This window comes from Acanthaster planci, linkage group LG09, assembly GCF_054643075.1.
Source record: "Acanthaster planci isolate LZ-2023a linkage group LG09, COTS_SCS, whole genome shotgun sequence".
Taxonomy (NCBI): Eukaryota; Metazoa; Echinodermata; class Asteroidea; order Valvatida; family Acanthasteridae; genus Acanthaster; species Acanthaster planci.
Window position 1 is genome coordinate 19,629,527 of NC_141785.1, and position 26,563 is coordinate 19,656,089.

The following is a 26,563-nucleotide window of genomic DNA, read 5'->3' on the forward strand; positions in this document are numbered from 1 at the left end:
AAAAAGACATTTTCCCATGTTTTCAAGACTAGCATTAAAGCTGCATTTAAATGAAAAAGTCGATGTATGTTCTTGAGGAAATTATGAGCACTTCTCTTCTACTTATTAAGCTACCAGTAAACTCTTCCTTCTAGTCGAATGCTTAGTTTTTTTTTCCTGCATACTAGTATAAGACGATATGTCCACTTGCGGTCCCTTTTAAGAATGTGATTAATGAGCGCAAATTGAGCAAAGATTGAAAAAAACTTATGACAACTGATGCAGCCACATTGTACTCTCTCCTGAACTCTGAAAACTTTTCAGGCAGTGAAAAATCAAATTCTTGTGGGATTTCAGGAGTTGATATGAACACAGGTGATGCACACAAGCTTCAGATCACAACCGTCCTACATGTATGATATAGATACAAACATATACCATTAACTGCACCACAGCAAATTGGTTTTGCACAACGAGACCGACCTTAAGCCTGGCTCTCACACACTGCTTGATGGATGGCAGCAACTGCATAAGCATTTGACGTCAGTAAGGGTTTCGTTTCCAAGAGTGACTGATTGGAGGTAGAGCCTTAAATGAGGGGATTATTCCAGCTTGGACTATAAAGAAGTCTCTGAAGTTTGATCATTGTCACTGTTTCTGTAGCTCAGTTTTTTTTGTGTTTCTCTCTTTTTGTCTGTCTCGTTTTTCCAGTGGTGCTCATCTGCCCAAACACACTGCTATGCCTGCGCAGAGGGGAGGGTGTCTAGCTTGTCCCTTACAATTTCATAGAGAAGGAAGGGCTTTTGATTAAAAGCTAGCCAATGCTACAAGCATGGATGAATGACCAGAGGCGTGCAAACAATGTCTCTATGGAGACTTCAAGGCAGCTGTCCTTTAAAGTCACACAAGAAACAGTGTTACTGGTAAATGTATGGATTGGGTGAAGCTACATGGTCACATGTTAATTTAGATATAACACTGTGTGCCCCATTCAAAGGTTGATATGATCGATTTTCAACTGAATCTGGACAAACCCACAATTCCTTCTGTGCTTGAGAAGAAGTGCACCGGAGTGTGGGATCATGGTAGAAAAGGCATTATTGTGCTACTAGTACAAGCATAGGAAATGGAGGCTGCATTTTACCATAACAGAATACTGTACATGTACCTTCTGCCTGTTTTACAATTAGAAGAGTTATCAAGACTACAGTAGAAGTCAAAAAGCTAATTGAAAAGACAAATCTTGCAGGAAGACTTAGAGAAATGTTACAAACTATCCGATATTTCTTACCTTTTTTTTGGTGTGCATTACACGAACCAGTACCTGACCAAATTGAGAATTCTGTGCATTATCAAAGGGTTGCTCATTCTTAAACTTGTACCAGTATGTTTCATCAAAACCAGATGGCTCTGAGCAACAAAGTTTCAAATACTGTGCAAATATAGATTTCCCTTCTACAGAGGACATTACAGTTTTCTTTTTGAAAAATGAACCGGTCTGGAAACTACAAATCAAAATTCAACATTTCTAACATGTACTTGATAGAAAAAAAATGGCAGCTGACCTCACTAAACCCAATATGAACGTCAGTATTTAAGGCAGAGTACAATGTAAAAGAATTTACATACGTACAACCTATTCCACAGTGATCAACCAGGCTTTGAAACCCCAAACGGGCAAACAAAGAACATCTTTGCCAATGTTCCCCCGCCAAGACGTCACTAGCATTTCTTGTGTTTGATCACGCCTGGGTTCAAATTGCTTCCCGTGCCAACTGAGAAAGTGCCACGGAAGCTACAAGGGACCTCATCTTTTCTTTGTTACACACGTCACGTTCAGTTATTTACACCTGCAGGGTTCACAGCAAGCAGAAAGCAGTGCATGCTGAAGGCCAGCAGAAGCAGCATCTAAAGGATAAGCAGAGATACGGTATCATGCGACCTGTTGTCACAATACGGTACGATGTACACTTACATGTCCATTGTTGTACATGCATAGATTCACCATCCATAATGATTCAGAATTATTTTATCCCCTTCATTGAGTAGGAAAACACATTATATATCAATGGGTCCTTGCTCTTTTAACACTACTGTTGATACACAAGGCTGAAAGGAGGCTGACACCATATAACTTGTTTTTCATGGGGTTGGTAGGGTGGAAGTCAAGCTGCTAGTATTGAGAACCCATAGTGAGCGTACTGGTATTGGTGGTAGGATGCTTACAGCCAATTTCCTATGTTGGGCTTAAGTTTTTCCCATCTGTACCATTTCTCTATTGCATAATGGCCAAACTGGCACTAAAAATGAACCATTCACTCGGTCGAAGTAGGCCTACACTGTAAGTACAGTACGAGTAAAAAGTCAAAAGGCAAGTACACGGCACAGTGACACTAAAGCACTTTCAGGGAGCTCATCCAAATGTCAAATGCTTCTTTCAGCGAGAAATCCAAAAGATGACAGAGGAGCTTCTCAACCAGACATTCAGTGCAGAAGATGAATGAAAGTGTGAACGATACCAGTGTCATGTGTACCTGATGATGCATAGGCCTATCCAGCTCCATGTACATGTACTGGTAAATGTACTTTCATTTTCACTAAGTGCTTTTGACTTCCTGGTTATCATTCTGGTTTAGGGTGTATACTTGGGGGCCTAACAAAAAAAGGGCAGAATTTCACCGGGGATTACACTGATTGTACTGCATTGACAAACTATTTTTTTTATCGGTCACCTACTTTCACTTGGTCCTCTCAAAACGGACCAAAAAAAATCAGCTGCATCGGTTCCAAGACGATAGATGTAGGAACCCAGCTAGGCTGATTATAAAGTTCCTGGATATCTACATGTACACTGATATGTACTGTACAGGTACAGCAACCCAGCAACAAGCACGAGAGACAGGGCAAATGGACAGCATCACATTTGAGAATGCATTCGTCTAAGCATGCCAGTAGGAAGCGGTTGGCTGGGGTCACTTATGCCGTTAGTACTCCTTAGTCATTTTCTTGATATGAACTAGCCACATTAACTCTTGTACACAAAGGACAAGTTCACCTCACTCCAGGAAATCATGGATTTGTTCAACTTGTTCTGAGAACACAGACAGTCTAGACACAATGAACTTAAAGCCTTTTTGACGGCTGTGAAAAAAACAAACCAAATGGGTAAGGGTTTCCCAAGACAGTGGGGACTCATTTTGATAGTATTCAGACACAAGATCCTTGAAGTTTCAACTGTTTGTTAAAGATTTGGCGGGAGTACTTTGTACAAAGGAGACTTCCAAACATTTTATTAGTGATCAGCTGAAAATTAAAAACTAAACAGAAGATAAAGAAAGCACCTTGCCATGATGCAAAACTGGGACATGTAATATAAGTTATGGCTTTTGAAGAACTGCCACTTGCTTTTAGCATTGGCTTTGGTACATCTGTGTAAATTTGCTAAGAAAAGGTTAATACACATCCGCAAGCTGCACGGTTTCTCATTAGAGGTGAGAATTGATACTTTGAACACTTAACTTGTTCAGGCAAATCGAGGTTAATGCAACAGCCAGATCGAAACAATGAAGGCAGACCAGTGACTGATCACAACTTTTAACTTTCTGGCACAAGTGCTAGCAGATGGACTTGCAGGGCCAAAGTTCAATAATGCAACCAGCTTGTTGGGTTTATTTGTACATTCTGGTAGAATGATTACTCTCACGGTGTACCAGGCACCATGTCACATTTTCCAACCCTTTTCTCCCTTGTCAATGATGCTAGCGTAAGCATCAGTGTCACATTACGCATCTACAAATGCCCGTGTGCGTGCATACGAATCCATCAAATTTGCCAATGTGCTCCTGTGCAGGAGGCTTTCATAGGTTGCAGCATGCCGGTACTGCGCACGTAAAGGTTGTTTGTACAACTTTTTGAGGAAATGACTGCTTCGTCAACCTTGATCTTTTCCTAAGACCCATGCTCTCGGGTTTATCTTGAGCCATCTCCATCCCGACTATAATTAACTCGTTAGAGCTGTTTTGCTTTGGCTGGAATGACGGCTAAAGCTTTGACATCATCAGTCAGTGTGGGGTACTATGTACATGCTGCGTCCCTTTTGTGGCAACCAAGGAAGTGTTATCTTTGGCACATCATTCTTTCTCTCTCCAACAGCACCACTGATAAATCACAGGGTACAGCTCGGATAATGGCTGAAATGAATGCGTGCATTTAAGTTTTACAGCGCTGAGAAACAGTCTGTAAATTGGGTGCTGAGAGAAGAGCACTCCTTGATAGATGCAGCAAACCAAAGACCACATCTGTGGGTGGAAACCCAAAAGGCATCTAGGCCTAAACCATGACCTTTCAGTCACTAAATGTTGAGGGTAAATAGCAAGGGTACTTTGTACATACATGTACATGTAGTCTTACACTGTAAATCTTCTTTTAAAAAAAGTGCAGGACTCTCATAGGGTAACTTTCAATCAAATGTGACGATGAAATCAAAATGTAGCAAGTGCAGACATCACAGGTGAGGAACACATATATGTATATTGTATACATTCAGAGGCTGACGAAAATCTGACTTGGGCCACGTTGTCACTGAGGGTTTTTGCCCATACAGTGGAGGTCTTGTCACTGTCAGTTTCTGCAGATCTTGTATGAGAAATGTCTTTGAAATGGACAGTTTTGAAGAACTTCTTTTATAGTTTGCCAAAAGAGGGAAACCATGGGCCAGGATGGCTTTGTTATTGTACTGGACTTCAGTGACAGAGCGATCTCAAAGACAGACTAAGAAGGAAACAATCTTGATAAAAGCCAAAGATTCGACTGGCTGGTGAGTCCCTAATACATGTACATGTATATGACCTTTTTCAAGCATTTACATTCATGAATGACTGAGCATTCTGCATATCGGCATCTTTTTTACACTGGTACCACACTGGCAAAGAAACACAATAAGGACAACGGCCAATCAACAGAGACAACTGTGCTGATGCATTTAAAGTTGACGTTGGTGGAAGGTGGAATGTGGCATACAACGTGAACTGACCCAACCAAGCGTGGGGGGAGAGCACCTCTTGCGCACATCCCTCAGTACCAAAACTAATCGACTTTGATGCAATTAAGATAGAGGCTGGATGTGAAAACACTCCAGTTAATGGAGGAAATACTGATGGTGTTATTGCACGGCAGGGAGGCAACATGCGCGGTGCGTCATATTACATCTGACACTACAGGGTGGCATGCATGTGCTTCAAACTGTCAAAATGTTTGTGTGCTCGACTTAATTTTCGTTCACACATACTGGTGCATACATCAGGTACATGTACAAGTACATGTATACACGTACCCACTGTTCGGAAAGTTGGGACAAAATTTTAATTGATTTAAGCAATAGTTGATACTGTTGACAATTGAAGAGTTGACCCAGAGTGCCCACTTTACCACACAGCAGTTGACATTTCACTATTGTTAATGTATCATATTCACTTTGTGCCTTTTAAAGTACAGTGTAGTTACAACTTAACTACAATATACATGAACATGTACTTGTCAGTACATTTACAACTGACTGTATTGCATACATGTAAATGCGTGGAAACATCCACTCAAACCTTGACATGTGCAGGGTTGTACATGTAGCTGGAATTTTTAGTGCCCGTTGTTTTTGACAATTTTTAAATAATGAAAACAGTCCATTTTCTCTCTCAATACAATACATTATTGCAACAAATTGCAATAATGTAGTACACATTGTAATTTGTGCTGGTCGGCAAGCTTTCATCCCCAGTGCTAGCCGGTAATGTTGAGTAATGGCTGGCACCGGCCAGCACAGAACCGTGGACATGTGTGAAGTCTGCAATAAAAACAATGCTTGTAAAAAAAAATATACAAAACTGAACACCAAAAGCAATTGCAAAGCAATAGCACTCTTCAAATGCCACCACCGTTTCATTTTGGAATTAAAAAATTACTCATAATACATAGGTTTTGAAATTTTGCACATGGAAGTAAGGAGGGTTCATGGTACATGTGATACGTGGTACAAATGGTAGCACCATGTGACATTTCTTTCGGGATTGACCAAGGTTTTGGATGAGAACCATTGCACTCCACATTTCAGAGGACATGCTCAGAGCTAATGACAAGTAGGCTACATCGGTTCTCTACAGAACCTCATTCATTCACAATAGAGATTTCACCTGGCGCTACTGCACACGTTGGTCACATTCTGAAATGTGCACTTGGGCTTACATGTGTTCACTACATCACTCCAGATTGTTTTAGATGTTTATAAATTTAGTAAGATGTATTTGTGTATTCAACATAGTTCTACATTTTTGAGGGCGCGTATTTATTTTCCTATTTACAATGTATCTCACTGAACTATTTGGTTTGATGTAAATGCTTCTCTATTGACAGAAACACATGCAGCCTGACTGCTTGTGTATTTGTTTGCATGTATGTCTGTAAGACAGGGTGCATGTTGCATATGCTAGCGCTAGTTTCTTGATAACGCTGCACCTGTTTCACACACTGAGGGTGCTTACGCAAGCTACCATCGTCAACTGCTTGACAGTCTTTGCTCTCCCTGACTCTTGACTATCACTGGCCTATGTTTAGCCGCACCTGTCATAGCGCATCACAGGCATGCATTTACCATGTGACCCGGCTAGATACATGTACCATATCTCTAAAAAGATCATCATTCCAAGTGTAGAGATTTTCATTAAGGGACTTGGATAGTAGAAATAGAAAGGTGAACCCGGGTTCCTCCTTCGGAAAGTGCAAGCGATTTCTGTAGACTACTGAGTGAAAGACTTCTACTCACTTGCCTTGCCTCGCAACTATTTCACAAAGGTTGTCAGATGTATGGTGAATGTCACATAAGCCCTTTTCACACTAGTCTGGACTTACCCGGGTGTAGTTGTTCACACCTGAGCAAGGAACTAACCAGGAGAATCAATTCACACTAGAAACATCATCCAATGATTGAGCTTCCCTGCTTTCCTGCTAACCAGGGCAATTTGTAACCATGTTCACATTCCAATAGTGGCAACCTGGAGAATTGGCAGATTGGGTGCACATGTTATGTTCAACCTCCGACCTCCCACAATCCATTGCACTCACTACAGCATCGCAGCAAAATGGCACCTGTCATGCAATTAGAAACCTAGCACTAATTGTACTTCTGAATTTGCCTGTTTCACCATAGATGATGAAAAAAAGTGGTAACATACATGTACGGTGTCCTGATGAACACAAGTAAACAAAAACTTATGGCAGTAAAGCCACAAACTGTATATGTATTAGTCTTGTAGAAGCATGGTGGACACAATAGGAGGGCGCTATTTGGTGTGGGTAAAATCTTTTGCATTTGCTCCAAATTTACCCACTTCAAATAGCACCTTCCTACACGTATTGTGTCTGCCATGCTTCTAAATGGCTCATGTTGACACGTGCAGCATCAAGTCAAGAATGGCACCTTGTAAATAGTGTAACTAAGAAAGACAAGTTACTGGCCAAGACAGACTGGTGTCCTTCATACAAGTGGTGTCCTCCATACAAGTACATGTCAAAATAATGTTACTTTGATGAGATACCAGTTAAGGTGGACATTGGCAGCCTGCTATAAAGTTTAGAGATGGCAAAACACAAAGACTGTACCGGTAACTAATGAAAACTTGGCACAAATTGATTACAAGCATGCTCAAGTTCAGTTTGCACAGGACTGCACGTCATGTCCTGTGCCTCAGGACAATAATCATAATCATAATTTATTCATAATCAATATCAGAATTTACTTGGTGAGCCAAAAGTGTACATGTACCTGTACATGTACCATATGATCGCTCCAGTGCAACTAAACAAATGGTCAACAAATAACACTGCAGGAAATCAGCATTATAATTATCATCATTCCAATGCAAGTCTAAGGTTGAACAGCATTATCCAGCTGGAAAGCTCTCACCTCGGAATGCATAAAAGGATTCTGGGAACAGGTCCCTGTGCACAAGGACCCCTAGGAGTACTTGAATAGATTCTTGAAGTGGCAGATTTGACTAATTTGATGGAGGTTTCATTCTGCCTGCCCAAGTAGATTGTACTGTACCTGCTTCCCAGATCTTTACAAACCTCAACTCTCTTGGGGCTGTCTGAAACTTGGAGGATTCAGAACTGTTAAGGTTAATAATTGATGGTCAAGGATACTTCAATCAAGCATGAAATATGTACATGTACCACCACTCAATGATGGCATGCATGTCGTTCCAGGTACTGGTAAGACAGGGAGCTTCCACGGTCTGCAGTACTGCAAACGTTAAATGCTTTAGGACCTGGATTACCTTTCCGTGCTGTAGTGGCTGTGCTGCTTTTTCAGGTCCCTTGTTAAATTTTGGGCCAATGATGCATTCATGAGGGTATTATTTGTGTGCAGGTGTTATTTGTATGCAGAGTGCACACAGAATACAGTCACTGATAAAAATTATACATACCGGTAATTACCTTACCTCAATGGACATCAGTCTTAATTAATAATACAGAAGCAAAAACGCTGGCCGTGTACAATTTTCCTGCACGCAACTAATTGTATCTATACATGTACATGTATATTTCAAAATGTTGGGCAATCTTCAAACCATGAAGGCTGCCACCTTCAACTGTAATAGAAAGGAGGTGAAAATTTTTCCTAGAGTAAAAAAATCTACTGTGTGATGGAAGAACCCCCTCTCCCCAACAGAGAGACAGACACACAGGGTGGACATGATCCAGCAGCAGCACTGTTCAGTGTCTCATCCTCCATGACTACATGGCGATGAGGAATACATCTTCCAATGAACAGTACCTAACCTCTCTGTTGTCAGGCTGTCCAATGTCACCTGTCAATCTGTTTTGCCTCCTTTGGAAATGTGCCCCTGGAGGCTAGTCGTTTGTGCTGCTTAATTGTCCTACCACCTGGCTTTATACATCCAGCCCATCTCACTTTTGACCGTTCTTATGCCTCAAAATATTCACTAAACCTGTCAGATACTTCAAAATCCATCAAAAGGTTACATGTACTGGTACATGTAGGTTTGGAAGTGTGGGGATGAACACCAGTCACTGTTTCTGTACTTTAGACTTGATGGGCACAGAGCGTACCGGTACCTGCAGGATTATGGTTCCTCCACAATTGTTCATTGATTGTAGGCAAGTTCACAAATTTGAGAAAATAAAGATAAAGGTTGAAACTCATCAAAAAGCATAAATTTCTGTAGATAAAACTGTGGGGAGGGGAGGAGGCCAAAAACTCTGAACTGTGAAAATGTCTAAGCAACCACTTTCAGCTGAAGTGTGAGGAATGAACAAAAAAGTCCAAATCTGTCTCTCATTAATGATCTTCTCATGATGCAAAGACCCAAGAACTCGTGTGCAATGTGTAGGCCTAACATACACTGATCTGTACGAAGAAAGATGTAGAATGTTGATAAGGCAGACATCATATATACACAGTGCTGAAAAAAAGTAAGATTTTACTTCAAGGCCACAGGATTGCTATCATAACTCCAGAGTTCATCCATGTGAATGAAATATAAAAAAAGATGTGTCCTGCAGCAATACCGAAGCTGTACCGAAGGATAAGAATCACTTCTTTTATGTTTTCAGCGACCAAACAAATCCATTTGCCTCGCAGGTAGTTCCATTTTACCTCTCATCTGGAAATTCTGAGGAGAGACGGTTTCTTCACGTTCAGGGGCGCTTGAGGGTAGTGGACCTTCATGTGCGGAGCACCAAGACACACGCAGGTACACTTACATGTAAAATTCACTGCCATCGTTCTTCATCGACTATGCTACATTGAAGAAAATTCTGCCACCACCCTCATCATTTTGGCATCAGCCGGCTACCACTGCCAATGCCACAGACCTTCCCCTTCTGAAGGAAAAGTGTCCCCTCAAGACATTTTTTGGCTGATGCCCATTCAAGGACTACTTTCTTGACAGGAAAACTGCTCAGTTAATAAAAGACACTCATTCTGTTGAAAACTGATTACTTGAGGACTCTTATCTGTTTTCAATTTACAGTACATGTACATCTTTAAAATATCCCTTTGAAGGGGAGTGCTTTAGACAAAAATATACTCGATGTGATGATGATGTCATCTTGTGACAAGTCACGTGACATTAAAGATGCACTTTTCGAAGCACTATAGCTCTTGAAGTGAATGTCTGATTGAGTTGAAACCTTGCTGATATCTTGGAAAGGAAGTGCTTTACACAAATGTTGACCTCATTCGATAATGACATCCATCAGGTGACAAGTCACGTGACATTTAAGGTGCACTATTTAAAACCCTATATCTCCTGAAGTTCATATCCCATCGAGTTCAACATTTGCAGATAACAAGAAAAGGAAGTGTCGTTGTCGAAGATTTACCTGGTGTGATGATGAAATTATCAGATGAGGAGTTAAATTACATAGTACACGCAATCTTTAAAGCATGCTGTTTCCTGAAGTACATGTCTGATTGGGTTGAAACCTTGCAGATTGGAAGGGAAGTTTATGAATGTAGATTAACCTCAGGTGATGACAATATCATCAGCAAAACGAGTCAAGAGACATTAAAGGTGTAGTGTGTAAAGCCCTATATCTCCTGGAGTACACGTCCCATCCACTGGAAACTTTGCAGATACCAAGGAAAGGAAGTATTCTAGACGAAAATTTACCTTATGTGATTATGACATTAAATGAAGAGTCAAATTACATTTTATTTAAAACAAGTTATTTCCTGTGCAGTAGATTGGTTGTTCAAATTAACACAGGAATGCGAAAAAGCCCTGTTCTTTTGGCCAACAGACAGAGGAGCTCTAGTTTCTTGTTGACATTTTTCAGACCCTTCTCACACTGCTTGTGTGGCAGTGTACAGCTCCCAGGAGACCCCTTTGACCCCAGTGCAATTAATCTCTTGGAAATTGGATCGGAAATGGTGCATCATGTAAAATTAAGACCCTCAACATCCAAGATCAAATTTTATGGGTGTGGGTGTTTGGGGGAGGGGAGTAGGCTCGTTAGAGCTTAATTTTGTCTCAAGGGGCCAGAGGGTTGTTTTGTTCTTGTCAGCTTAGTACTGGAGTTTTTTATCATACTGGCCAGTGACAATCTTTGCTGCTGTGCTACCTCCGATAATATTAGACCAAAGTAAGTTGGGGGACCCCCCATTTGGTCTAAAGGACTTTTGTACATTCCTCTTTTATTTATGGTACATACATTTGCATGTACTTATTGTTATCAAAGCATCTTCCAGCAAGATTATCACTGATGAATTGTTATTAATCTGGGGCTGCATTTCATATCAACCATGACTAGGCTGAATCTCCTAATTACAAAGCCCTCAGTGCCTGAATGTCCTTCTGCCGAAATGTGGTACGGTAGACAGTCACACTGTAGTTCTTGGAGATTCCGCCCTCAAGGAACTCTACCACTTGTGTACGAACTGTGTTAATATTTGAAAAACTTTTGGAAGGTAAGGCCCGCATGATTGTTCCCTTTTATGTTTAAGGCACTGTGTTCAGGTATGTCTGTCTGAAAGACATTTTATTTTAATCACTGAATTTCCATATAGAACACTAAAGCATGCTTGTTTCAGGCAAGGTACCGGCATCAATGTTCTATGTGCAGTATATGTGCATGAACATAAGATCAAGCTTATTAATGAGGGGATATGAAACATCAGCAATCAAGATCATTCAGACTGATCCAGCCCCCCCCCCTCGATTTGTCATGTCCTTCCTCCATGGTTAACCTATGAAATTTTTAATTATCCACCCAAACACAAACTCACCCTCCCAAAAAGTGAACGTTCCCAAGTCTGTCAGCAGCCATTTTCCAAATGCATGACATCCCTCCACTTTGTCAGACCCTTGGGACAATTTTTCAGTGGCATTTTTCTATGCTTAGCCCTGGTCCTACTACCACAAACAAGAAGCTCCCAGAATTTGTAACAGTATGGATTCGAACCCCTTACCTTTCTATCACAAGTCACAAGCAAGGTACGGGTATATGACAATGCAAGCTCATACTAAACTCATGCACATAGTGCAATCAATACACAGGGATTTTACATTCAGGGGTTGCTGTTACGAAAGTTTCCTGTGAAAGAGATTTCAACGCCAAAACTTCATACAAATTTAATGTAAGATTAAATTTAGGCCTACATAAAGTATTCTTAGGCCTTGACTGAAAAACCCTTAGGTTCCAATTCTCAATACCAAGGCCGAGGCCCTAAAGTCTAGCTTTAAGGCCAAAGCTGTGCATCAAGGCATTACACCATTGCATTACACAAGTGCTGAACAACAGTTTAACCGTAACCCTACATAATACTACAAATTACTACTTGTAGTAAAATGTAGTACTGAGCGCTGTCGCTTGTAAGAGGACATGACCTTATTATTCTCTGAAGACATAAGATACAATAGATACGACAATGTACCATACAGTGCTGTGGCACTATAAATGCATGGTTTTATTGTTCTCTGTACGAGTAACTATGGAAGTAACTTAGCCAGAAGAAGTAATTTGTAGCGCTAGGTCCTTCAGGCTCAAACTATTACTTGGTATTTTGTAGTACTGAGTACTGTTAGCCAAACAATATGCTTGGCAGTTCGAATTAAGGGACAAATTTACTATGGGACCATCTTTTTGTCCCTATTACTCAAACCCCAACTTCCTCAATATGGGGCAGGACAGGGCAGAAGCAGAAGCCAACATCAAATTTCTGATCAGCACCATGTCTGGATTCATACAAAGTACATGTACCTGCAAGGCAGCCCCAGGATTTAGAGATTTGCTCAATGAAAAAGGGTCTCCACAATTCTGGACAGCCCTTCATCCGTTAAACCCTGCACCAAAACTTCACAAAAACCTAATTCATGCCCAAAGCTCCTCCAACGGGCAGTTTATATTAATTCTTTAGAATTCTCTTTTTTTTTTAAAAAAGGAGAGAATACAAGGTAAGAAGGCATGCCCTTCTCGAGATTATGTCCTTAACCTCACAAGTTTGATAGACCTTTCAGGCATGCCAAATGAAGCAGAAAAGATGAAGAAAAGAACTTGGTTATAGCCTGAGAAAAGCTGGTTATGAAACATCTAGGGTTTCCAAACAAAAAGTAACTTTTTGAAGCTAGATTTATTCATCCCGGGGCAATGGATTACTTACGTTTGTGCCAGGTATGAACACACCACGTTCTGCATTGTTAGAAATTGTTTCTGTTTATACTTGTATCGTTCACCAAAACTTTAAACACAGTAAGGTAGTGGCAGAGGTCCTTTACTACATGTAAAAGTACCTGTATCTAATGGTTTTTAAGTTACACCCATACCCGTACATACATCTCACTGTCAGCTTTAAATATTACTTGCACCGGGGGCAAAAGTGGGTAATTTTTGAATGTGAACCGTCCCAATAAGTGTTTCCTCAGTTCAAATCCCTGCCAAAACATCAGCTGCACTGAGGAAAGTTAATTGACATGTACATGTACAGAGCGGATGCATAATGTACAATTGGTTCAAAATACCTAATTTTATGTATAAGTGAAATCAAGTTTTTATTTCTGTAGGGTCAAATTGGCTTTCTTGTCAGACAAAAAAAATACATCCAGTGGCTATGATGAATACAAGTTTTTGGTTCTCTTATGGCTTTCTGCATTTATGCAGTGTATAGTCTTATGTTGAAACCTTTCACCAAAATCAATCTAAATGACACAGTCCAGTTTACGGTCAGAAGAAAATCTGCACCATTATACTATCAAAACCCCCCCAGGGAGCTCAGATTTGGCACCAGGGAAAGCATTTCGTGCCCCCTTTGTAGTAGATTTAAAAGCATTTTCCACATGCAGGGAAAGCTGTTAAGTACTCTGTACAGCACTCAATCAAGATGCCAGAGGATTGCCCCAGATTGCTCGTGCTCCACACAATGATGCAGAGATTTGCTAGGGGAAGGAGTAGTGTCACAAGGGATGTTTAGAGCGAGGTACTCTAAGTACAGTATCTTGGTTACAGCGCTACAAAGCAGACAAATTACAGACAAAGAAGATCTTAAATTATGCAAATAATCTCACGGTTTGCACAATCTTATTAATCTGCTAATGCTTTCTGAACAAGGACTACCCCTACATGTTTACAAGTATGTACAAACAGCCAAGTACACACGTGTACATTTTGACCAAGCCATGCCACATCGTGATATGTAAATCAAACTTTCTACTTTTTTTTTTTTTTTAATTCTTTCTAAAATGAGTACGCACTTCTCTGGCTAAATTTGTAGCAGATTATGTAAATATGGGCTGGGCCGGACACCTGGGACTGGTCCACTTCATGTCAAACTGATGGCGCTGTTGGCTGTATTAGTAATGGCACATTACAAGAAAATTCAATTTTGCAAACCACTCATTACAGCATGATGATTTTTTAGCAGATTCGATAAATTTTACAATTTCCCCAAACCATGCCAACAATTAAAATAGACATTAACTACCCGATACACTTTTCTTGCCAACTCTAGTCTTTCACAAACCCCATACATTGCATAAAGAGCACTGTGCCAGACGGCAAATATTAGTCTTGACTTAAAGAGAGTCTCTTGAAACTAGACGCCAGGAATCTCAGTTAGCAAGCACATCAGCTCCAGGGTATACACTCAATTAATGTGTAACAGCTTGTCGATCAATAGAAAAACCGTGGCCCCCCTTTTCCACTGCCTGAACTGACTCTATTTATTCACACCCTGTTGATCAATAAAACGCGGTCCCTGGCAAGTGCAAGTCCGTTCTGCTGGCCCTGCTGCCCCAGCGCTATGTTCCAGCCGCATTTTCAGTGAAAGCTCCCCTGAAGCAAAAACAATTATTCCGTGGTTATGATTGTGATGCCGCCTGGGAATTAATCCACACCGCCGGGCAACAAAAATTGCACAATGTTGTGTCGGTTTGTAAGACGATATTTTAGACCTAAAAAAAAGAAGGATATGAGGCAACTCAGAAGTCGTGACCTGTGTAGCTGCTCATGGTGTGAACACATTCATTTCCCTATGGACTCAATGCTGAGACTGATCCAAGATTGCTCTCAGACAGTCCCTGTGATTTCTGCCATCCAAGAAATCTCTAAAACACCAAACACTTCCAATTTCAAATTGTTAAACCAGGCCTTGTATATGTACATGTACCTCGGAGCATGCACCAGTCCTGGTACATGTCTGCATATATCTTGCTTCCTGGAATCACCACTGCGCCACCCTGACGGGATGGAGGGGGGAGGGTTATTACTGACGATGAGGAAACATGTGCTTTTCCTGTTCAAATCAATACAACCTCACAAGCTTGTTTACACTGGCAATGTAATCCATAGCACAAACCTGACCATTTCATTTTCAAATGAGACTGCTATATTTACATTCAAATTATAAGAACAGATGATCGAAGGGGACCGGTACTATTCGCTCATTGACGTACATCTACATTTGTGTGTACAAGTACATAATACATCGTGATTTGCGAGACAGAGTTACATGTAACTGAAGTAAACTCTTATTCAGACATTTTGGGGTCCAAATCCTACAAGCTTGGTCCTACAAAATTTATACCCCAACTGTGCTAATGATTAATAGAGCAAAAGCGAGGCTGCTACAGTCAACTTTAAACTGGATTATAAAACTTGAGTGCTTCTGGCTTTTGTTTGAAGGTGCGAAGGTGCAGTGGATTCAAGTACTTCTCCTGCAAAGTGATTTGACTTTTCAGGACGTCCTGCTGTCTCCTCATGACTATCCAGACTTTGACTGGAGGAAGCGTAGAGCAAAAATCACTCCTTCACATCCATTCAGACGTCCTCAACTTCTTCACAACCTTTTCTTTTCTTCTTCCTTAGACAGTTTTTACCTCTTCAATTTCACATCTCTGTCAATAATTCGTTCTCAAGAGCCTATGGTTCCTTTATTAGAATTACCAGGGAGGGGGGTTAAGACTTAGGGGCTAGAGGAGGGAGTTAACGCAGAAGTGGCCTTATGAAGGGCAAGGTATGCCAAAGTGGCCCCATACAGAAGTACTGAAGCACGCGACAGACAGTAAGAAGATCCCTGGAGAAATCAAGGGCCCTCTTGACAGACTGTGACTCCATCCAAAGACAACCAACCACGGTGTCGCTATTTTGGGAGGCCCTAATGCATTTGTGGTTACCTTTTTGGAAGGCAACCACTGGTCTGTCAGACTCTAAAGACAGGACATTTCCTCCCAGTCTCCATTGATCGGTCCTTTCAATTTCTTCTTCTGTTTGATTCCGGTTCAGGTTTCGAATGGCAAGAAGGGAAGGTAAGCAGCAGCAGAGGAAAAGCACGCTGTGAAAGATGGCCCGTGTTTGCATACAGGGCTCAGGAATAACTGACCTCAATTTTTGTCTCCATCAGATCCCTTCAGAAAGCAAACCACAAGTATGCATGTCTTTGGTGTCTAATGCTAAGGAGGCTCTTGCTACACTAATACTCGTAGGGGTGAAGTTTGCCAAGGATGTTGGGCCTCCACTCAAGCTGAAATACACCGCTGCATGCAGATTTTTAATTAAAATCAAATGTTCTGAAAATTAATGTACTCTCAAATACATGTATCTGATACTGCCCTACTTTAGAAACTGCAAAACAACTTGTCAAGAAGTATGTGTTTACATACTGTATTCATTTTATGACTTCAATAGCCCGTCTAGAAAGCTCTTTTTTCTTATCTTTGATGAATCAGTATATCATGTACCATACCAGTATCTCACACCAAAAACCAAATAGTTGATAAAGTTAAATAAATGCTTTTTATTGAGTAAAACGTATTTGAATTTGTAACCCATTAATTGCAAAGAGTATGTTTGTAGCAGTAATTTCCCTCTGCTGCTTGAGAATGATTTGTCAGGGTGTGTGAAGTACACTCACAACCATAAATGTCATTTTGACCTAAATGACGGAGGGGAAGCATGTCATAAATTTATGAAATTGATTGGATTCATCAAACACAATGGTCCTCTATGTTTCCGGCCGGGCTGGAACGGTGTCATCAATCAGAGAGAAGGCATGCTAATCCTCATTTCTCCAAAGCAATGAAGCACAACTACCCCACTTAAGCAACCTTCTACAGAAAAAAGCGCCATTAGTACGCACATGTATCAAACTTAGCAAGCTTTTATACATGGGCAGCAAACTGCTTCTGAGAAAAGAGGATGCAATGTAGACACAATCAAATGCAGTGTATCAATTTTGCATACAACTGTGGTGACAATTTTCAGACATTTGAGGAAATATGCAATTCTATAAGCGCACACTCCCTTTGATTCAGAGGAATACCAGTCCTGAGCACAGCTGTAAACTAAACCTTTCCTGAGGTGTGAAATAAATCCAAATTTGGGCCTGAATATCAAGGCAACACTTACTGAAACAGGTACTTACAGCAATCGACATGTATACATCTATGTGTGCAAGAAATGCAGAGATAATTCAATATTAGGCCTATGCAGAATCCAAAACAACTACATGTAGTATTAGCCATGTGTGATTCGATATTTTGTTGTTTATTCATAATATTCAGAACATGCATAGAGGTATTTGCAAGATTTCCACCTGCTCAATTTGCACTAAAGAGTCCAAATGTTTTCTTGGATGTATTTTTGGTGTAACTTTATACTCTCCTCCAATGTATGAAAACAATTTGACATCCTTTTTAGGGTAAGTGTACAGAACAGTGCGATTTTCTAAATATCTAAAATTTTCCAGTGCTTTTTCTGGACAAGTAGGCCTAAGGGCGCTGATGCTGTGATGTCAGTCAAAAAAAGACACTACTCGGTTTGTTGCCATGCACTCAAACAATGAACCTTCCTCCCAAAGGGAATTTAGAACAACAAAATATCGAAAATTCCACTAGTTTCTGTACACAAATCAACGCAACGCTGAACTTTTTCCCTAGAATGACATTACGTTGTTACTCGTAAATATGGACATTGGCATCTACATAAAAGCCAACAAAGACTACAAAATTTGAAAATCAGACTATTTGAAACACAAGGTGCATTTACCAGGGTCAGAGTATAAAAACGTATTGCCTAAGAAAGAGAACATTGCAAATGCTACAGCATTTTCAGCATTACGTTTTTTCTTCTCTTAACATTCAGACTCCCACAGGCACCTATTACCCAAACCCTAGGAAATCTGACTATATACTCTCTAATTCTGCGGCCCAAATTCCACCCGCACATACAATGTTTTATTTCAGAATTGCTTGACTCAAAGAAAAAAAATGGTGTAACTCATATCAGTACTGCCAATATTACCAGTAAGCTAACATTTTAATAGTAGCAGAGTTGGGACACATCAAAACACGACGAACATTTAAAGCAGTTTGTGTTCCCTAAAATTCCTTAAATTGCACTAGCAGGAACACTAACATTATGTGACTGTATCATTTCTGTTCACATGATACACTAACAGGGAGATTACTGACACGCTTGTACAAGTACATTGTAAATAAAAATTCACTAACTAACAGTTTATTGTTTGTCTTTGAACATTCTTCTGGAATGAGTTTTATTTAAACAAAATGCATTCACTTTGATCAAATCTACATCCAATCACTTACAGCACAAATGTGTACCTGTATCCCTTCTTGAAGGGTGTGCTGCCTTCTATTCCACGACAGCAGAAACAGGGAAAAGGCTTATGAGTCACTGAACTTTTCGTCTGACAATTAAGTACCATGGGGCATACTTGGACAGGTTAATATAATGAAGCTCTGTTAATGGTTTGGATCGTCAAGGCCAGTAAGAGGCAAATCTCTCATCCTGTCTCCGGGAGGGAACGGCTTCATAAAACGATAATTGCCATATATTACTTCGAGGGAATATTGTAACCCTTGAAATTAAATGGATGCATTTCTGCAAGTAACTTCAGTCCAGTGACAGGGATATGTATCATTGTTGGCTAGATGTTTTTCAAGGTTTTTAAAAAAAAAAACAATTACCTTAAATACGGTATTGGCCCAGAAAAACAAACGTTTAAAAGACTTTGGTCATGCCATTTACATGTAAATTTCACTCTTTATTTTGATATAGCAGGAAGAATTAATAAACAGTTGGAATATGGTTGGAATTGTACTCAATGGTATAATATTTAGTGGAAAATCTCTCACTTGTGCTCAAGGGCAGCTTGAGCAAGAAAAAAGCAATACATCATTTGTATGTTTTTTTTATCCACCCCAAGCCGGGGCAAAGGAGGGTGCAGTCTTCCGAACTACGGATGTTCCTTTAGCGGGAACTGCACTTTGCTGGTTCCTACATAACTATGAAATGCATGGGCTATGGTTGCATTACGGCACCTGTTTTTAATTCCATGGTTCTCATTTCCGACCAACTATATTTTGGGCTTCTGACCTAAAAAAAAAAAGCAGTTTTTTTTCTACTGACCCTGCTAAGAAGACCCTGCCCCCAAAAAGTAAGTTGTGATCCAATGCACTGAACAGCATGAACAGAGTGTCATGTACATTTTTTTTGGGGGGGGGGACACTTCAGGGTTTTTTTGGCTTACTGACCCTTGGAGTTGAAAAAGATATGAGAACCACAGAACAATAAAAGGGTGCCCCTACTACGGACAAAATTATCACTCCCCACCAACATGACTCTTTTTAACAGATGAGGTGTTTTTCTGCTCAGGGTGTATAAACAATACCAAAACAATCTTTCAATCATTGTTGGGGTTCTTTTTTGGTTCTTAACTTTTCTTTTCTTTCTTCCTTTTTAGCAGGATTTTGTGTGTGTTTGTTTTGGGTTTTTTTGGGACAAATTTGTTTTACCACATTCACAAAGCAAAAGTTTGCTGGGATGAAGTCAAGAAGCTGTGTCCACGGTTGTGCTCCCTTACCAGCTAAGTGAGCAATGTTTTAAACACACTCTTACCATACACAGGACACACAGATTCATTATGTCCTGAGATTCCCCTACAACAATGAGAACACAGAGTACACAGAGTTTGAATAGCAACTGGTATACACACTAATGATTACTGACCAGTTTCCAAAAGGTTATAGAATCAGATTTGCACAGCAAACTGCAGGCGCTCTGGCAAGAATTGAAATCATTCAAGTGGTTTCAGGCTACCCCAGCTAATTAGCAGCTTTCAAGACATCCAGGAACTCTCACAAAGGAGGTAGTGAACAATGAACTTTGTTCTCCTCATTGGCAACCAGATTTAGAGCGAAGGTTTTGGAACAATCTGCCTTTGGACATAAAGTCCTTGCCTGTGAGAAGGCACTTTAGATAGAAGTCAACCTATTCAGCACCTTTCTCAGCACAAGAAAACACCTTTCCGACGAGAGCTAAAAGTGTGCCTGGAATACCGCCAAGATGTGGGGGGGGGAGATCCGGAACACTTGAACCCCCAGGGCAAGTTGTTCTCCCAGATTTGAGTGATAAAGGATGGAGATGAAAGAGTCCCCAGGCGCTACCCTGGTTTAATTGGCCACCTCCTATCAGCATCAACAAACAATGTCAGTCGAAAGTTGCAAAGAATCCAACATATTCCTGGGACAAGAAATGTCAGAGATCGGGATGTGAAAGAAAAAAATCTCTTTGAAATGTAGAACTTACAGCATTTTCACTGTTGCCCTATTATCAAGGTATTACAATGTTGTTCACAGTGGTTGAACGTGACTTAGTAGACAGACCAAATACATGTATATATGCAGTGCAATGCCTAGATCTTAAAGAAGGGCTCTAGCTGTGAACTGCATTATATCTACAGTATCCAAAGTTAAGAAGTGCAATGAAAGGTACGTGTATATGGTATGATACAATTACTTACCAAGTAAACATGCATGAAATCCTACTGCTTCAAGTCACCACAAAAACTGCTGAATTTCCTTGAGGACAGAAATCCGGCTGAGGCAACACTGTGCACTGGTCCCAGAGCTTTCTGACTTGATGTGCTGGAGACACAGCAATCCACATCTAATACCCTCACAGTCAGTGAGAGGCGCAAGTGACTTCACCCTAAACCCAGGGCCAGTGAGAATTAGTGACGCTTGGCTGCGCAGGCACACACACACTTACTCTCTCAGTAAGCCGGTAAACCAATACACAGCGCTGATTGAAGTGAGCCCCACAATGACCAGAACTCCCAGGTCTCAGTCCAGGGTCTATATGTGCGGTGATATCTAAGGGGGATGCAGCTCAGTAGGCCCGCTCCTCACTGAGCATGCACAAAGAAAGATACATGTACGTCAGCAGAGAAGCTGATGATGATGACGACGATATGGGATGACATGCCTCCAAGATATACTTTATGGAGGTTACATACACATACCGGTACATGTACATGCAATAATAACACATAATGCACATCACTGACAGTGCCTCACCTACGGTACAACACTTTCTGCCCGTGATATATCATGGAGGAATAAACCCCCCCCCCAAAAAAATGGGCATAACTATGATTGAAGGGCTGTGAGATGTACATCTTTTCAAAAGACTGAGTCTGTAACCAGAAAGAAATACACACACACTGCAAATACAAAATGGTTTGCTCTGCTAATGACTCTGAAGGTTCGTCCTCCACGGTTCATCTGCGTCAGACCCATAATGTTGGCTCAACTGTTCAGTAGACGTAGGTAGGCTGAATAATCCATCCAGATACTGAATTCAGGCCTTTGACCCTCCATGTAAAAGGTTGCTGACAAGGACAGTGATGCTGAATCAACTGGAAGGAGTGAGTGGGGGGAAGAACGTCCAACTTCTTGTCAGGATTACAAGCCTTAATTCTTCAGGTTTTTTCCTGAATGATCTTCTTTTCAGTTTACGCCATTCTTTACTCCAGCTTCCGGCTTATAAGTACGGTAGATGCCAAAGAGAGCAATGAAGACAAGGCAAACTTCTTTTACTGGTACATGTACTTTGTATGAGGAAACACACAACCCCAAATCACCTTGCTTTCAAACACAGTCACTACAAAGATGTACTAAGCCCACGTGTGTCTTAAGAAAGTCAGCACACACAGAAAGCAGTTCAGAAAAATCTGCACTGGGACAAAATTGGCAGCAACTGTCTTACACACACCTCGCCTGAATCATTTGGTTGATCCAGTCGGTAGTACCAATTAATTTATGTTAGGGAACTATTTTACAAGCAAAAGAAATCCTACAGATAACAAAAAAATTTGAGATTAAATAGTAATTGGAAAGCTGGAATATACGGAAGTACATAGCTTGCCACCACTTCTGACTTTTTCCAAAAAGACTGGGCTTTTCAAGTTTATGAATTCAACAAAGTACATCTATAAAACTGTACAGGCTACATGTGCCAGTAAATGCGAACAAGATCAAGTGCACAAGGGGTATCAATCTGGAAAATTTCACACATTCTTGCCAGCCATAGGATTATTTTCAACCTGGGTTTCACTCCTGACCCCTTCTGAAAGGCCGTGGTTGAGATGTTTCATCTGGGTGTGAAACACTGGGCCTGGTCCAAAATAGTAGGACTTGTGATAACACTTGTAAAGTTTGCACAACAATGAATAGTTGTACACTAAAGTCAGTTTTGTACTGTGACTTTTCATCTTGGTTTCAGAGTTCAGGTGTGAAATTAATTCTTTTTGCTTGTTTCTGGGGTCTAAATTGGCCCTGTGAGGCAACATGGCATTGTGAAACTGGGAGGAGGGAAAGAAGACAGAGGCAAGTTTATCCCAGCATTCAACTGTGTGGCTTGAAACGGCCTTTAGTTCCTGTCCAGAGTCCACAATGTGGAATCATGGGATGGTAATTCCACATTTTGATAAAAACCCTCATCAAAACTCATTGCTTTACAGTGGGATGAACTCATCTAAATCATGAATGAACTTAGAAGTCCTGAATGGTCTTCATACATTTTGACTATTAATTATAGAATATTAATTAATCACCCTCTGATGTCATTATTGGCTGGAACACATCAGGAAGTAGAAATAAAAGTGTCACATCTCACAAAAAGTTCTGACTGAAGGGGTTGCATAGTTGGCTATTTTTTTTAATTTTAATGAATATTTATTGCATACAAAGACTTAAGAGCTTTTTTTTGGGTGGGGGTTAAGTTTTCTTTACTGAGCATAATTTTACCATTATTAGTTTTGTGCACACTTATCACACACTGCAAAATGATCAGTTTTCACAGATGATTCTGAGAGTATGACCCTGGAATCTACGTCAGTGATATTGTGCAATTAAAAGATAATGGACCAATTTTTCACTAAATAAGTGAAATATTCCATTAGCCACTAACGCTGATTTATCCACTGTTTCATTTCTCATGCACCTAATAATTTTGTTTCTTGTATTCAGAGCACCACAAGGCAACTGGCAATTATGGTCTAATTGCTTCCATCCTCAATTTTGAACGGCTTAGCTAAGACAATATGGTTTGTAAAAGAAAAAAACACCACTACAGATCTTGTAACACAAAATTAAGACTAGTCCAAAAGTCATTTGCTACAGTGAGCAAAGTCGTTGCGAACTCAACTGCAGGGACACAGCAGAAATGTATGTGACATAATGGGTTCGTCAACTGTGCGGCGCGGGGAGGGTACTGTTGATAGCTCACTGTACAGTTGAAAAGTCGAGTCAAACTGTACGCAATTTCTACTTTTTAATTCATTGGAATTCTTATTTTTCGTCTAATTTTCTCAAAATTAAAAAATTCTTTATTAGAAAAGCAACCTTTTACAATGGTTCTGGCTGAAAATGGATTTTTTGTATGGTTACTTTTTATTTGTGAAGACATTTTTGTCTCGATCCTAAACTGATCCAGAACTAGGAAAGGTATCGTCGTCACTTTCATCGATCGATTTTCAAAAATTGAAGTATCCAAAACACAGAGTTGACTTCTGACCATATTTCACTCGAATTTGAGGATTTTTTTTAGCTGCAGTCCTACTGAATAATTTTTGCGATCTGGAACTGGGAAAATGACTGTACCAAACCTATACAAACAAGAGACCGAAGGAGTTTTGTCTTACGAGGTGGAAGCACTGTTGATGTACATGTACACTTGCATGACTGTATTTGTTCAAACCCTGTGCAAACCCTGTCGGCCTACATGACTTTTGTGCGGAATTAGTGGTGCTTACTGTTTGAGTTAAAGAGTATTTTTGTCAAGTAAAACAATATGAATGAAAATTACTTTCTGGGATTGACGACAAAGCGAGAGCGGACTGTGTAATATTCTAGTGGTGCTGGGACTCCACAGGACGTGCGGTAAGTAGTGATCACGCACAAATTGTGCGGTTGATCGGCCTGTTTTTATAACCAAAGCACTAAATGTGCTCTACAAACCCAAAGAGTCAGAGAACCAGTTTAGATTTTTATACCAAGAAATATGCCGTTTCAAAATTATTTTTAACTTAAAGCAACATGAATTTCCTCAGTGACTCAGTGGAACTGTGGATGAGGAATTGAACAAAAAAAGCAGGCAGGATGTTTTCTGTATGTACAAAAGCATTTCAAATCTAAGTATTCTTTCATTGGAAAAAAGGGAAATGTTGACAGGTGCAAGTCATAATACAGTTGGCCAATCAAATGTCACTTGTCAAAGTACTTATACATTAAAATCTCGACAATTTGAACCTCAGGGGAATGTACTTTTCCTGAAAAAGTCTTTATTAAACTAAACCACTCCATCGTGGTACCTTCGTGTGACAAAACTTTCGTATCGCTTCAGTCATTTAACAAGGTGAAGCGCTGCTATTTTTTTCACTTGGGCTTCCCTATGTGTGGTCACATGACCTTTCCTTTTGCGGTCACATGGCCGCTGCAGTGTCAGCGATTGGACTGCCTGAAGGGGACTACAATTGGGCCCGCGTTGTAATCAGGTTAGTTTCAGCGTCTTGAAAGCCAGGATTACAGTTGCAGCTACATTGATTTATGCAACATGCAACCAACTGGTCCTCGTGAGAAAAGAAATTCACTTGCGATGACTCCTAACCTATATTGACTTCCGATACTTTCAACGCCGTTTGAAGAATTTTGGTGGCGGTTTTTTTAATCAGAAACTTCAAAATAAGTGGATATAATGGTGTGGGCATTGTTCACGTTACGGTGGTATTTTTGTACATAAAACTTTAAGCCTTTCATGTACATAGCACTGATCTGGTCCACACGTGACATGACCAGCGCTCACCATTTGTGCACGCCACGTGCGTTCCGTGTGTATGCGGTCATGCAGCATCCGGGACATTTCCTTTGAGCGGTTGCAGGTGCATATATCATGTAGGTGGTTTGCAGCTCTGTCCTCTTTTCTGATGTTCCCCGTGAGCATTTGTTTTTCTGTTTCATACACCCACAAAAAAATTGCAAACTGAAGGTAACAATTTCGTTTGATAAAAAGGTGGGTAGATTAACTCCGACGTTTAGAACAATGTGCTGCTTGCTTCCTATGTACCAAAAAGAACCATGTTTTGGGCACATGGTCCAAATGCCATTTGTTATTAAGTGATTTCTTTTCCGGGTACCTGATGTTAACAAAAAACGGGTACCCGGTTCTAAAAATTACCCGCAAATGCACACCCCTAATGGGGAGTGAAGAGAATTTTCTAAGTATTTCCCAACAACATAGGTAAATGTTTCTCAGTCCAGAATTCATGTCTTTCCAACATTTCTGTAATGACTGACTTTTACTGAGATAATATATGATGAGAAAAGTGAAGTCTGGATGCAACATTTTTTCTGGTGTTTTGAACTTTTGAGGTTTGCTGTGCTTCTGACATATTGAAAGGTTGGGAAGATCCTCCATGGTCATGATGGTTCGCTTTTCCTCCTTTTTTTGGCCACACTAATGAACGTTTACAGTGAGATGAAACGGTCCACGACACTGTCCCACTGAATTGTAGAAAGCTGCCACACGGTTGCACGCACTGCAACACCAGTTTGCTGTGAAACATCTCAAGACTCGACCAACACAGAAAGGCAACACTATCCCGACTATCTTTTTATGAATAAAAGTTATACACACAGTGTCTGGCTGCATTTATCAGATTATCCACTAATGATAGAGAAGGTGAACAATGTGACTTTTTACTTACCCTGTGGTCATTCCGTCAACAACTTCTCCCGATTTCGTACAGGTAGGTCACATGCAGGAGCGCTCGGAGCGTGCAGCCGGCCGGCCTAGCTTGATGCAAATCGTGACAGAAGTTTTGTGAGACAAATTTCGACACTTGCGTGAAACGATATTACTATGCGAAGAATGGAATCGAATACTTACTCAGACTTCGATAGCCGGTACGTAGTCACTGTACTGTAGGCCTAACACCGAAAAGAATAGTATTCACCGTTCACGTTGTCTGAAAAGTGACCGAATACAACGAACAGTTGCTTGCATTGAGTACAGTCACAATTTTACATGTATTCCAGTAATTCAACTTCTCGTTACTTCATAGTCACGGCTATCCCGTGCAGGTCACGATGTGTCAACTTTGATAAGTTTGTGTCGTCAGATGTTTATAAAGGTAGTATACAAATCAAAAGAGAGAGAAAAAAAGTCTGATTTGTTCAAGTGCCATTGATTTCATTTTCAAATTTTATATTGTTTA

The 26,563-nt window shown here is 40.4% G+C and overlaps 1 protein-coding gene across 3 annotated transcripts in view; it reads right to left on the reverse strand.

The window, feature by feature from the left end:
• LOC110989859 (excitatory amino acid transporter-like) overlaps positions 1-26,258 on the reverse strand; it is a 97,456-nt gene extending 71,198 nt beyond the window's left edge. Inside the window, exons 1-2 of one of the 3 annotated variants that reach the window (XM_087140903.1) lie at positions 26,236-26,258; positions 26,054-26,138 (exon numbers count right to left, since the gene is read on the reverse strand). The gene's annotated coding sequence lies outside the window, so the exon portion shown is untranslated. Of the gene's footprint in view, positions 1-20,809; positions 21,197-26,053; positions 26,189-26,235 lie in introns of those variants that run through there. The other 2 variants (XM_022254555.2, XM_022254539.2) reach the window with 2 other exon arrangements.
• Between the last annotated feature and the right edge of the window lie 305 nt (positions 26,259-26,563).